This window comes from Lissotriton vulgaris, chromosome 1_2, assembly GCF_964263255.1.
Source record: "Lissotriton vulgaris chromosome 1_2, aLisVul1.2, whole genome shotgun sequence".
NCBI classification, from domain to species: domain Eukaryota; kingdom Metazoa; phylum Chordata; class Amphibia; order Caudata; family Salamandridae; genus Lissotriton; species Lissotriton vulgaris.
The window spans coordinates 328,801,860-328,817,440 of record NC_141686.1 but is presented as its reverse complement, the minus strand read 5'-3'; positions in this window follow the sequence as shown (position 1 = coordinate 328,817,440).

The window sequence follows — 15,581 nt, the reverse complement described above, 5'->3', positions numbered from 1 at the left end:
AATGAAGCCTATAAAAGGCTTACAGACTGGAGGTTAAACGCTTCGCTTCAGAGCAGACAGAGCGTCACGTCAAGAGCTCCAGATTCCTCTCTCGCCCAGCCCTGCCCTTCGGCTTCCATTCGGAGCTTCAGCCTGGGAGCCTCCGTCCAACTACTCCTCACCTGCTTCACATTTAAGGATCCTCCGAGCCTCGGGGGACAGCGACCGGAGACCTTTTTCTTCCTTGTGCTTTCCGGCTTGCTTCGAGTCCTTTCCACAGTGAATCTCCTGACTTCCGGTTTCCGACGGAACGTTTTTCTTGTCGGACCAATCGGTCCTACGCCCTTTCCGGTCCCCGAATCTTAAGCGTCTTCGCCCAGGACCAAGTAAGACTATTTAATATTGACTTCGGAAGGTGAAAACAAACCTTGTCAAAAACAATTGAAGTGAATGCATAATATTGTTGAAGATTTCTTTTAATGCCAAAAACGAAATACAATTGTGAACTCGTTTGATTATAATCAAGGAATAGCAATAGCAGTGACTAAAACTGCAGGGTCTGTTAAATATATGTTATTTAAGGATTTACACGTAGAAGTGCCTAGGAGAGTAGATTGGGTTCTTGTTTGTGTTTTTCTTCTCATTTAAATCTACAGAACCCAGTGTACAGATTCAAGTTTAACAAAACAAGGTAAGGCAGAAGTTCTGCATGCAAGTTTTAGCTGTGTGATACTAACCAGTTGAAACTAGTTAAAGAAGTAAGAATCAGAGTCCTGAGAAGTGAATTGTTTAATTTGATTTCTTACTTGATTAGGATGTTCAGAAGCACAGTACACAAAGAAGTGCCATAATCCTTGCATATAGAAGTATAGGAGTGGGCTTGGCTCTTGGTTGGTATGTATACTCATAATCCAGTGGTGACTTAATAGGGAGTCTGATAACCAGGTGCCTACAACCAGGATTTTTATGATTGTTGTTGTATTTTTCTGAATACTGTTTAGCCTTTCACTGAGACTTCGCAACTCATCACAAAGCCCAGAATACTTCAGGAGAAACAGACAAGCATCTCAAGAAGAGATCCAGTGTTGTGTTTCTCTCTCACTTTCCTACCCCAATCCACTACCCTTTCCCTTCCCCACTTCCCTGTCCCTTTGGGGGCCAACTGGTTGTGTCAAGTGTCCTAATTCCTTGCCACGCTAGTTGGGTCTTAGAGGTATTGGGATTAGTCATCGTCAAGAAGGAAACTCCTGGACTCTTGCTGTGGCACTCCTGACAGAAAGCGAAGCCAATACAACTGTCCAAGTTTTCTCTTGTAGTTGACTAATCCCATGGAGGACATGGATGCCGCGCAGTTGGTAGATCTAGTGCGTAAAATGAATGATGAGATTCAAGACCTGCGTCTAGAAAACCAATCCCTTAGACAAGAGTTAGATCACACCAGGGGGGAACTGGAAAGCACTAGGGAGGGGTTTACGTCTTGGAGGGACTCCAAAAGACCTATTCTATCTCCACCTAAATTTGGGGCTCCATTTCAAGCTCAGAGCTCAACATCGTGTTTAGGTCAAGGTCAGTCTGCCCAAATCACTGTTGTTTCTCCACAGCCAGTCCCTTTAGCCAATCCATAGCAAACCTCATGTGTTTACTTCAGACACTACTAAGGTAGCCTTTATCATCTCCTACTTAGGAGGTTTAGCGGCTAATTGGGCTATGCCTTTGGTTGATAAAAATGATCCGTTATTGCACAACCTCACTCGTTTCAAGAATGCTATGTCTAGTTTATTTGCTAAGCATGTTTTCTTGCAAGCCTCTTGCAAGCCTCAGATAATGAGTTATTAGGCTTACGTCAAGGCGCTAAGGATTTAATTTCTTACGTGACTACCTTTAATCGATTTCTAGCAGAGACACAGTGGCCTGAAGATAAAAGGATATCCCTGTTTTATCGAGGGCTTAGGGACGAGTTGAAAGACTCTTTAGCACACATAGTAAACTTACCCGATGACTTTACTGAGTTCCAAGATCTAGTGATCAAGTTAGATCATAGGTTAGGAGAAAGAAGGTCAGAGAAGCCTAAGTCAGATTTCAGAACCTTACATTTTAAGACAGAAAAGAAAAGCTATGAAGATAAAAACTCTCTGGTTGAACCCATGCAGATTGGAGGCATCAAAGGACCTTTGTCCCAAGACAAAAAAGATAGGAGGAGAAAAGCTAATTTGTGTCTTTACTGTGGAAAGGCAGGCCATTTTGCAAAAGAGTGTCCTTCTAGACCTGCTAAAAAGAAACTCATGGCCACTTTGCAAGACATACCTCAGGAATCGGAAAACTAAATTTCTCGAGGAAAGGAGAGATTGTTTCCTCGGGAGATACCAAGATCAAGATCTCACAGTATCTAACTAGTATTATTAATCATGTGCCACGACACTTCACCATTAGAGTGGTTTTAATACTTACTAACCAGAAACACAGTATTCCGGTACTGATTGACTCAGGGGCTACTGGGAATTTCTTTGACCTAGAATTCGCTAGAAAATTAAATCTCACAAAAGTTCCCAAGAAAGAACCAGAACCAGTACGAGCAGTAGATGGATCAGCACTTTCGTCTGGTCTTATCAGATTTCATACACAACCTCTGCTTCTACTATCAGAAAACGGTCATACTGAATTGACTGTTTTTGATCTCATTGACACACCGGCTTTTGGGGTCATTCTGGGTATTCCTTGGTTAGAACTCCACAACCCAAAAATAGATTGGGTGAAACGCACAGTAACTCTAGACTCAACATTTTGCAAAACAAATTGCTATCAAGAGCACAGAGACCCCAAGCAACCGCTGTTCTGTGCTGCCTCTCAGTCTGTTCCAATAGACTTGCCACAGGAATTTCAAGAATTTTCAGATGTGTTTGACCCTGTAAAAGCCACCAAGTTACCACCCCACAGGGTTTATGACTGCAGGATTGATTTAATTCCGGGAGCGGTCCTACCCTGCAGTCGTATATATGCGTTGACTGAACCTGAAAATAAGTATCTACGAACATATCTAGATGAGCTTTTGGAATTGGGTTTTATTCGCCATTCCACTTCTCCAGTCTCATCTCCATTATTTTTTATAGCAAAAAAGACAGGAGATTTGAGAATCTGTATCAACTATCGTGCAGTGAATAAGGCTACCATTAAGAACCGATATCCACTACCATTAATACCGGTGCTTTTAAACCAGGTAAAAGGGTCGACTATTTACCCCAAACTAGATCTCCGTGGAGCATATAACTTAATTCAGGTAAAGGAGGGCGATGAATGGAAGACTGCCTTCCGCACTAAATTTGGACTCTTCGAGTACACAGTGATGCCCTTCGGCCTTTGCAATGCTCCAGCAGCATTTCAATATTTTATTAATGAAGTGTTGCACGATCTCTTAGACATCTGTGTCATTGCATATATAGATGACATTTTGATTTTTTCTAAAAATCCAGAGGAACATGTGTTGCATGTCAGATCAGTCCTACAAAAACTTCGGGATAACTCTCTATTTGTCAAACTGGAGAAATGTGTGATTAACACTTCCAAGGTCGAGTTTTTAGGTTACTGGTTATCCCCTGAAGGTATTGTTATGGACCCAAAAAAGGTTAAGGCAATTTTGGACTGGCCAACTCCTACAACTATCAAGGAGGTACAGAGAATGCTAGGATTTGCCAACTTCTACAGGAGGTTTATTTCTAGGTTCTCAGAAATCGTTGTACCTATTACCAGTCTTTTACAAAAAGGAAAAAGGTTTCAGTGGAATGCAGAAGCAGAAGGTGCGTTTGATATTCTGAAAAAGGCCCTCACCTCTGCGCCCATATTGAAACACCCAGATCCAGATAGGCCATTCTTTGTGGAGGCAGATGCATCAGAGACAGCGATTGGAGGAGTGCTATTGCAAAAAGATGTAGACTCTGAAAATTTCCATCCATTGGCTTTTTATTCTAGGAAGCTATTACCTCCAGAACAGAACTACACAATTGCTGAACGTGAACTTCTGGCTATCAAGGCGGTGTTCCAGGAGTGGAGACACCATCTTCTGGGAGCAAAACATACAATCACAATCTTTTCTGACCTTAAAAATCTGCAATTCTACTCCACAGTAAAAGCTTTCACACCCCGACAAATGCGATGGTTACAATTCTTTAGTGAATTTGACTTTGTTATCACTTACCGACCTGGAACAAAACAATTACTATCTGATACTCTTTCACGTTTGGTTTGTGATAAACACCAAGAGTTGGGTAGAGGTGAACAGAGTATTATTCCTGAGGGAAAAATATGCGCTGAAATTTCTCAGGGAGATTTTTTATCCGTTCTCAAGGATCTGACAAAAGACTTGGATCATAATGAATGGCTTGCTCGAAAACACACTACGATCTCTGATGGATTATTTTATCTTAAAGGTAAATTATTCATTCCAACAGAAGATTTGAGAAAACAAGTCATTAAATGGAATCACGATCTGGTTATTGCAGCCCATCCAGGCATTACTAAGACAGAAGAATTATGTCAAAGGTATTTTTGGTGGCAGGGTATGAATTCTGATATTCAACAATATGTTCAAGCTTGTCCCGTGTGTGCTCGACAAAAGTCTTCCCATTCTTCCCCTATGGGGTTATTGCAACCTTTGGAAGTACCTCCAACGCCTTGGCACACTATCAGTCTAGATTTCATAACTGATTTACCAAAATCTTCTGGTATGACTACTATTTTAGTAGTGGTAGATGGGGCATTTCATTCCTTTACCAAAACTTCCTTCAGCAGTAGAGTTCAGCAATATATTTCTGACCAACGTAGTTAAATTACATGGTTTACCACAAAAAATCATCTCAGACAGGGGCCCACAATTTCTGTCTAAATTCTGGAAACAATTGAGTGGGTTGTTGGGAATCGATTTGGCTCTATCATCGGCCTTTCACCCTCAAACAGATGGTAAAACGGAAAAGGTTAACCAGTATCTGGAACAAAGTTTGCGCTGTTTGACCACAACTCTATCCTCAGAATGGATAGAAGCCTTGCCCTTAGCTGAATTTACTTATAACAACACTGTACACTCAGCCTTAGGCTGTTCTCCATTCTATTTCCTCACTGGCCAACACCCCAGAACTCTACCGGTAATTTTCCCAGAAAAAAGGTCGGAGATGCCAGCAGTATCTGAAAGATTGGCTAGTTTACAGAAATTCTAAGAAAACGTCAAAAAGACTCTGATAAAACAAAAAGCTAGAATGAAAGGTTTTGCAGATCAGCGTAGGAAACCAGCACCCGATTATAAACCAGGAGATCGGGTTTGGCTGTCAACCAGGAACATACAATTAGAGGGACCAAGGAAATTGAAACCTCGTTTCATTGGCCCCTTTTCCATAGACAAAATTATAAATCCAGTCTCTGTGAAGTTACATCTTCCTCAAGAATATAAAATCCATCCAGTCTTCCATGTATCTCTACTCAAACCTGTACATCCAGGCACTCGTCCTGATACACCACCCCCTCCAATTATAATAGGGGATCATGTAGAGTATGAAGTTAAGAAAATCCTAGATTCTAAGCGAATTAGGGGGCGTTTGCATTATCTGATTGATTGGAAGGGTTATGAAAGCTCAGAAAGATCTTGGGAGCCAGAAACCAATGTACATGCTCCTCGGTTAATTTGTTCCTTTCATGCTTTACATCCTGATAAGCCAAGGCCCCTGAGAAGACCTTTGGGGGGGGGGAACTGTCATGAAAACTGATCATTGATTTGTTACATTGACTAATTCCACTTGAAATACACTCTGATTAGCATTCGAAAGAACAATTGGTTTTAGAAATGCTTGTTGGGGTTTCAGCGGTTGTTGCCTGCTTTGGAACTGTTGTCAGGTTATGAATATTCATGAGGGACACGTTGAGCAGGTGCACTGAACTGACGCTGCCTCACACGTGCAATGAAGCCTATAAAAGGCTTACAGACTGGAGGTTAAACGCTTCGCTTCAGAGCAGACAGAGCGTCACGTCAAGAGCTCCAGATTCCTCTCTCGCCCAGCCCCACCCTTCGGCTTCCATTCGGAGCTTCAGCCTGGGAGCCTCCGTCCAACTACTCCTCACCTGCTTCACATTTAAGGATCCTCCGAGCCTCGGGGCACAGCGACCGGAGACCTTTTTCTTCCTTGTGCTTTCTGGCTTGCTTCGAGTCCTTTCCACAGTGAGTCTCCTGACTTCCGGTTTCCGACGGAACGTTTTTCTCGTCGGACCAATCGGTCCCACGCCCTTTCCGGTCCCCGAATCTTATGCGTCTTCGCCCAGGACCAAGTAAGACTATTTAATATTGACTTCGGAAGGTGAAAACAAACCTTGTCAAAAACAATTGAAGCGAATGCATAATATTGTTGAAGATTTCTTTTAATGCCAAAAACGAAATACAATTGTGAACTCGTTTGATTATAATCAAGGAATAGCAGTAGCAGTGACTAAAACTGCAGGGTCTGTTAAATATATGTTATTTAAGGATTTACACGTACAAGTGCCTAGGAGAGTAGATTGGGTTCTTGTTTGTGTTTTTCTTCTCATTTAAATCTACAGAACCCAGTGTACAGATTCAAGTTTAACAAAACAAGGTAAGGCAGAAGTTCTGCATGCAAGTTTTAGCTGTGTGATACTAACCAGTTGAAACTAGTTAAAGAAGTAAGAATCAGAGTCCTGAGAAGTGAATTGTTTAATTTGATTTCTTACTTGATTAGGATGTTCAGAAAGACAGTACACAAAGAAGTGCCATAATCCTTGCATATAGAAGTATAGGAGTGGGCTTGGCTGGTATGTATACTCATAATCCAGTGGTGACTTAATAGGGAGTCTGATAACCAGGTGCCTACAACCAGGATTTTTATGATTGTGGTTGTATTTTTCTGAATACTGTTTAGCCTTTCACTGAGACTTCGCAACTCATCACAAAGCCCAGAATACTTCAGGAGAAACAGACAAGCATCTCAAGAAGAGATCCAGTGTTGTGTTTCTCTCTCACTTTCCTACCCCAATCCACTACCCTTTCCCTTCCCCACTTCCCTGTCCCTTTGGGGGCCAACTGGTTGTGTCAAGTGTCCTAATTCCTTGCCACGCTAGTTGGGTCTTAGAGGTATTGGGATTAGTCATCGTCAAGAAGGAAACTCCTGGACTCTTGCTGTGGCACTCCTGACAGCGGCAGGACCATTTCCACAGGCCACCAGAGATTACTCCAGGAAGGTTGCACATTGCCAAAAATCAGCACTTCCGTCTTCTCAGAGTTTAATTTAAGGCAGTGACTGCTCATCCGGATGTTAATGGTGGCCATGCAGTTATAAAACTGCACCGCTGGGGAGCTCTGTTTTTTATGGGCTGCAACCACAATCTGCGAGTCATCTGCGTACGATGTTAATGAGAAGCCGTAATCCCTGACCAGTGATGCGAGTTCCGTGACATAGACATTGAACAGCAATGGGCTCAATGATCTTCCCTGCAGAACTCCACAAGGCAGCAAATAGGGTTCCGAATTAAACCCGTCGAGTGACACAGTTGATCTCCTCTCCTGCAAAAAGGAGGACAGCAGGGCCAACACCATGCCATCCACACCTAATGTTTTTAATCGGTGGGTCAGGAGAGTATGATCAACGGTGTCAAACGCGGCGGAGAGGTCGAGTAAGATTAATGCCACAGTACCTCCACCGTCCATAACTGCTCTAATTTCTTCAGTCACCCTAATGAGTGCTTTCTCGGTACTATGTTCCTTGCGGAAGCCAAACTGAGAGTGGTCCAGCAACCCATTGTCATCAATAAACTGGGTCAATTGGATGTTCATAATTTTGACCACAATTTTGGCTGACAGAGGAAGGCGTGCAAGGGGGCGATAGTTTGATGTCATAGATGCATCTAAGGAGGGTTTCTTAAGAAGCGGGAGAACAGAGGTCTCTTTCCAAATAGTGGGAAAGCTTCCTGAGGAAACATCTTGTTGAAGATGTCTGCCAGCACGGGACTCACTAGATCTGCCAGCTCCATCAAAAAAGCTGATGAACATGACGAACATGGGTCCAAAGGAAAGCCCGATTTAGAGGCCAAAATATAGTGGTTCTCTGTATCAGATGACACAGGGGAAAACTCTAAGAAACTGCTCATGCCGGCAGCTGTCACCTGCGTGCTAGGAGCCGGCAGAGCACCAAGGCTGTCTGTGAAATTGCGGACAATATCCAATACCTTGCTTTTAAAATTGGACGCCATGTCGTCCACAAACTGTTGACTGCCCAGTTTATTCAGAGCCTTAGGGACCTTTAGTTTGTTTATAACTGCAAATAATTCTTTGGAATAGTATTTCGCTGAATCAATCTGGGCTTTAAAGTATTTGGTTTTCTCTGTGATCACTAATGCTTTATAAGACCTAAGCATAGTCCTAGAAGTCTGTTAGTCGGAATCATAGTACTTCAGACGCCAACACCGTTCCATACGGCGACAGTTCTGTTTCTCATTTCGAAGAAGATCTGAGAACCAGGGTGCGGATGGCCCACCCGGTTACCCGAGATGTGCTTGATAGGAACTGGTACGTTAATGGCATCGGATATCCAGCTATTGTAGTTATTAACTGCATTGTCCACATTGCCCGAACTCAGGGGGACGGAACAAACCAGTTTAGTTCGAAGTGCAGTTTTATCCACTTTACTCCAGGCTCTACAAGGGGCTGCCTGAGGCGTGGCTTTGTAACCCTTTCTGATCAATTCCCTCAGTTGCCAGCTCCTTTTACCCAATCAGAAGATCAGATCTATCAAGAGGGAATTGAGATTGATTTTACACAAACAGATTGTATGATTGAGATCCGTAGCCCGGATAGTCGGCCTGCTAGCTTCCTCAATCCAAGCAATAATCCTTGGTCCTCTCCACTACCGAGCACTTCAGCGACTCAAAATCTGCCATCTACAGAAAGGCCTCAAATATTCAGATCAGATTCTCGGAGGAGGCGAGGTGGGAGATGTTGTGGTGGTTAGAACACATGGAGTCTTGGAATGGTCGAGCCCTGTTCGGAGTGTCTCAGGAAGTGGGGATAGAGTCGGATGCCAGTCGGTGGGGATGGGGAGTCCATTGCGGTCAGGTAACTACAGGGGGCTGGTGGTCCCAGGACGAATTGTCTCTCCATAATAATTGTCTGGAGCTCCTGGCAGGGTCATTTGCGATTTGTTGTCTTTCACCACACACAATGAATTGTTGCATTCTTCTCCGCATGGACAATGTGTCAGCGGTACGGCATGTGAACAAATTGGGGTGGATGAAATCAAAGATTTTAGCTGAAATCACAAAGGATTTCTGGCACTTTTGTCTTCAGAGGAAAATCACAGTGATTGCGAAGTATCTTCAGGGGTGCAACAATCTGATTGCCGATTGGAATTCTCATCATCTCGGAGATTTCAGCGATTGGAGGCTTAGTCCTAGTTTATTCAGGTCTCTAAATTGACTTTGAGGTCCGTGCCAGATCTGGGGGTCTCTAGTTGGCAATGATATTCACCTTCGTCCAAATAGGGAGTCTTACTTCTGAGTCAGGATAAGGGGATTACACTCCTTAATAACCCATGCTTACCCCCTTGGTAGCTTGGCACGAGCAGACAGGCTTATCTCAGAGGCAGTGTGTTAAGCATTTGTGAATATACACAGTAATACAGTGAAAACACTACAGATGGACACAACACAGGTTTGATAACAATAAGTATTCTTTATATAGACTTAACACAAGACCACAAACAACAAAAATCCACAATACTATACTTAAGATTGCCTTAAGATGATGATAAAATATTGCTTAGTTCAAGTTGACGATCAATGTGACACAGTTCTCAACAAAGTACCTGGATGCGTAACACAAAGTAAACAAAAGGCTCGCAAAAGGGGAGATGTGTCGGTTCCTAGATGAGGCGTCATGATGTGATACAATGATCCGGTTGCGATATTAGAAGATGGCGCCCTTGACTCAGCGTTGCGATGACGATGCGTAGATGCCCTGGAAGCCTTCTGATGACTGTACTTTGGAACCGCGACAGGCCCTGCGACACGCTTCTCCGGTGATGCGATGGCAACTCTCTCAATGACGTCACGCTTCTCCGGTGATGCAACAGCAGCAGCTTTCACTAAGACATGCTTTCTGGGAGATGCGTCGGCTGCACGCTTCTCCGGTGGTGGGACGATTTCAGCTGCAGCAGCGACACGCTTCTTCTCGTTGCGTCACACTTCCAGCTTCCACGCACATGTGTGGAGTTGAGAACTGCCAGCAAGGAAATTCAGAGGGGAACTGGAAATGTAGTATTTTGTTCCTGAGACTTCGGCAGGAGGCAAGCACAGTTCAAGCCCCTAGAGAATAGTCTGTAAATGATGAAAATCCTTAAAAAGTTCCTTCTCCTATCCTTGGCAATGAAGCAACCATTGAAGGCCAACCCAGCAAACAGCACACTGGCAGAGGGGCAGTAAAACTCCTGCAGATTCCTTGGTTCTTCTCCTTGGCAAAAGGTTTCTTGTTCCAGAAGTGATCTAAAGTTCCTGGGACTGGGTAAGATAAGATTCCTTCTCTCCTTTCACAGTTTAGGGCAGAGACATCAGACAAGCCACAGCAGGTGGTGCCAGCATCGTAGAGGGAAGGCCCAGCCCTATTCAGGTCCCAGGTGCAACTCCCCACTCCCATCAAGATGCAGATGTCTCTATTCACCACCAGGCTGCCCCATCCTGTCTCCTGGAATCCCCCAGCCCTGTCACTCACAAACACAGAAAAGGAATACACAAACCTAGCAGAGGCAGGCCTGGACAGTTAGGAAAGAAAATACCTACATTCTAAAAGTGGTATATTCAAACACAGAATATTAACACCAACTTTACTAAAAGATGTATTTTATCATTCTGAGTTCAGGTATATTAGATTCGAATTTCTACCATGTTCCCTGAGTCAGTTAGGATTATAACAATGTACATAATCAACCTCCCATTCTAGCCCATGGAGAACAGGTAGCCTTGCAATAGTGAAAAATGAAAATTGCTGTAATTCAATATTAGGACATGCTACGCACATCAGAGTATGCCCTACCTTATACTTACAAGGCACCCTGCCCTAGGGGTGTCTAATATGAAGCAAAGGGAAGGTTTAGGGACTCGCAAGTGGGTGTACTTGCCAAGACTACGTGGCAGTACTAGACTGCACACAGGACTTGCAATGGCAGGTCTGAGACACACTTTACAAGCTGCTTCTGTGGGTGGCAGAACCAGTGCTGCAAGTCCAGCAGCAGCATTTGTTTTACACGCCCGGGCACACATGGTGCACTGTACTAGGGGCTGACAGGTAAATCAAATAACCTAATAATGAAATCACCAATTAGTACATCAATTTAACATAGGGAGCACTTGCACTGTGGCACTGATTAGCAGTGGCACAGTTCCCAAAGCATATAACCAGCAAAAACATATCAAAACAGAGGAGGCAAAACATCAAAAATGGAAGGGAGACTTACGCCAATTATGCCACGTCTAACAGTGATACATTTTTATTATTGATCATTGATTTATGTTTAACAAAAGAGTTAGCATCATGTTTTATGTTGTCCGGAAAGCCCGGGGAAAAGAATAGCAGGTGGTGACAGAAGCCACACTGCAGTGAGGTTACTCATCTTTTGGAATAATACTAAGAAGCTACACAAGGACTGGCAGTATTAAACTAGGGAGTGTTTCATATAGAAGTCGAGTGTGAATGACAGCAGAGAGTTCGCTGGTGAAACGTTGGTCTTATTTCTAAGTAAAGTAACACTGAAGGATTAGCAGGTTCTTCCTAGCTTGAATGAAGTGGAAACAGAGATCTTTTACTCGCAGTGGAAGAGGAGCAATTCTGGGAATCCAGAAAGAGTTGAAATTCTATCCTATGTTTTAGTGGAACAGGCAGAGTAGTGAATGTCTTTACGTTGCTACTAATGGATTTTTTGAAGAGAAAAGTAAAGAAATACGTTTTAGTATTCACTTGTGAAGTGAAGGGACAGTCAGTCGTCGGAGTGTGCTGATGTCACAGAGAGCCATTCTAGGACTCGTTGAAACAGTGGGCGTAAGACAGTAGCAGCTTGTAAAGGAGGGGTCATTAGTAAGGAGTAAAACTGAGGTCACAAAAGGCCGCACAGACATCAGTCAGACCATGAGCGTGAGCCTGGTTGGTTGTTAGATAGAAGCCTTGTTAGCATTGGTTAAGAAGAAATTGTATGTTGGATTGTGATTTGATTGCTGGTGTGAGTCGCACAGATAGTAGAGTTCAATGTTTTACAGAATATTCTTTTATATATGTATGGAGAAAAGAAAAAAATGTTGCTAATAAAGAAAATTAAGAATTTCTTCAAGAAAGATAAGCCTGTATTGACTAAAGAGGGAATTCCTATTCCGCTACCAAAAAAACCTGCTTCACTTATGATGATGGAAAGAGGATATCATACTTGTGTATGGTTGGAGAATTGGATGGAATGTACAAAAGGTGATGGAGGTCTAGCTTTTCCAGAACATGGTACGGTTAATGGGAGAATTCTTCAGAATTTGAGAATGAGAATGAATGATTTAGAACCGAGACCTAGGTTAACTCAGTACGAGGCTTTGGAAGAGTGGGAGACAGAGTCATTTGAATTTGGAAAATGCAGAGGTGGGAAATATAGACAATTTTTTTTCTCCAGATATTTACGAGTCACGCAAAGGTCAGATGAAGCAATGGAGAAGAGCTATGGTATCAGAAGGTTTATGCCCAGTATTAATGGCTGAGGAACAGTCAGGAAGCAAGTGTAAGAAGAAAACAAAACACATGAATTTGACAGGCTATGATGAATTTGTTGGAGGATATCTTAACTAAAAACCCTCCACTGTATCAAGAAGGACCCAGTAGAGTTACCCCAAGTGCAATGGTAATGGGAATATCTTTAATTCCTCAAATGTTACATGATACATCAGTTAATAGGGTGTTTCTAGATAAAGAAAGAGAAGCATTAAATAGAACTAAAGAGGAAATGGTACAAAAAATAAGTCAATTGAATTTGAATTCTGAAGCTTTGACAGTACCAGTGACTATAGGTCCTGTTAGCCCATTATATGGAGATAAAGTGAGTTGCCCAAAACCTCAATCTGTAGCAATTCTTTTGAATAATCCCAGAAAAGAGATAGTAATATCTGATGATCAAGCTAGTGAGTATGATTCAGTCACTTCCTTAATGGATCTTCCGATAAGGGAACCTTTAATGGAAACTCCGAAAAGAATAACACCTGGAAATTCGAAAGAGAAAGGGTCTGTGCTACCTTTAGGAACCAGAAGCTCGACAGCCGTAACTCCAGAAGATTTAGAAAAATGGGCACAGGGAATAGAACAACAAAGCTCAACACCAAAGATGTTATATATTTACAGATTGAAAGTGGAGTTGGAAGAAATGATAGCTGTAAATGTAGGAATATAAAGGTTGAATCTTTACAATGATGAGTAGATGAGTAGTTGTTATTTGTATGTAGGAATATAACCAGAAATAGAAAATTGTTTCATGAGAGATTGACAGAGCTTGCTTCAGAGATAGGAGTCGATATAGGGAGATCAACATTATTACAGAAACCATATCGAGTGGAGTTTACTGACAAGGATTTGGAGAATATTAATGTGTCTGGTAAAAGACTACAGATAAAAGAGTTAATAAACACTTTGCAGAAATGGGGAAACATTGACAAGTGAAGGACTAGGTGGACAAGAAAGAAGGAGGAAGCACAAGCAAAGGAAGCATCATCTGCCTTCTTACTAAAAGAATCAGAAAAGGCAGAGAGATTGTGTCTTATGAGAGAGGTTCCTGGAGGTAGGTATTTTCATGTTCCATGGAGCAGACAGGATATTTTGTTATTTACAAATGATTGTCCTAGGTTGAGAGAGAAACCTGTTGAATGGTATAAACAGGTCGAAAGATTAGTGAAAGTTTCAAAGGTTCTATTGAAAGACTTGGATAGTTTGTTTGATATTGTGGTACCTGCTGATTTATGGAATGTAAGCTCACAGTTGATTGGCCAAATGAGGAGTACCCCAGAGACTTGAAGACAGGTGCACCATCAGAGGAGGTGATGAAGAAATATCACCAAGTAATAACTTTCCTGAAAGGGAAAATCCCTCCTAAAGAAACAGATTGGGTAAAGATAGATAGAACAACTCAGGAGCCAAATGAGTCTGTACAAGCACATTATGAACGGTTGTTACAAGTGCTTAAACAGTATTGTGGTTTTGAGACCATTGGAGATAAAGATATGAGACATTTTGTGTATCGGTTTGTGTATGGTTTAAAACGGGAGATTTGTCAGATGATTCAGCAGCACATGTTGTGCTGTCTAGGAAAAATGATCAGCGACATTTTGAAATATGCCAAGTATTGCGGAGAGGAAATTGAGGCATGGCATAGAAAGTTAAAAGAAAAAATGATGTGGGCACAAGTAAAATTGGCAGAACAGCAGGAGAATAAATTAAATGCCCAGACTGATAGTCTGATAGGTGAAAGAGCAGAATCAGAATGATCAAGTAAGGAATGGTGGTAGAGTAAGAGGTGGAGTGAATGGAGAGGAAGCAAAAAAGAAGTTTCCTTGTCATGCGTGCGGAAAGCTTGGGCATTGGAGGAATGAGTGTAAGAATATTCAGCCTAATAATGGGCCAAATCAAAATTTAAATCCACAGATGCAGAATGAAGTGATTATTACTCAGCCGCAGCGGATAGTTACTCCACAGTATCAGGTGCCCCAGCTCCCATGCCAAACTTTTTGAACCCTCAAAAATACGGTGTGGACGCTGGATTTCCAGGAGGAAGTGGTAAGAAAAATACTGTGGTTACACAACATTTTTTACATAATGATAATGACGAGACAGATTATGTACAATGACGGTGCCGGAGGGGGGAGGAAGAGGAGTGTGTTCTTGGTGCATCCTTGCCGGTAGATCAGTCAGGTCCATTTATTGATGGGAAAGTGGAAGTAGTATTTTGTTCATGCATAGCAGTGATTAGGATAGTGTAGCTTAGTTCTGATTTGTGCATGCCCGTCTGCAGTGTTAGTGTTCCGTCTCTCATCAGGGGTGATTCCAGCTTCAAGGAGGAGCCTGCGTATCACTCTTCACAGAGAGCCCAAGGTTGAAGGTTGTCACTCACTATATTTTCTTCAGGGTCATACTGTGCCAGTCCATGCAAGTACCTATAGAGAACCCATTAAGAAAAAGATTTAAAACATTTAAGTGGTACAGAACGTATTATTTTTAAAAATATATATTTTATTAGATTTTATTCGTTACCCGGTACGGTCCATTAAATACAGTGTACAATAAGCATTAAAAGCATAAAAACCACTATATGTGTATCAAGGCAATAAAGAGAAAAAGAAAACACAATACAGATGTATCAACTGTGTATAATATCATAATTCATTTCACTGTTTACTGCTAGAGTGTAGCAATAGGGCTATATGCGGGAGTCTCTCCAGATTTTTAGTGGGGCCCATAGTTTTAAACCTGATTCTCTAGTTTTCCTGCCTCTTACCCTATAGAGGGCAGACTCTATATTATGGATTCCTAAAAGGCAAGAGAGCCCCATCTG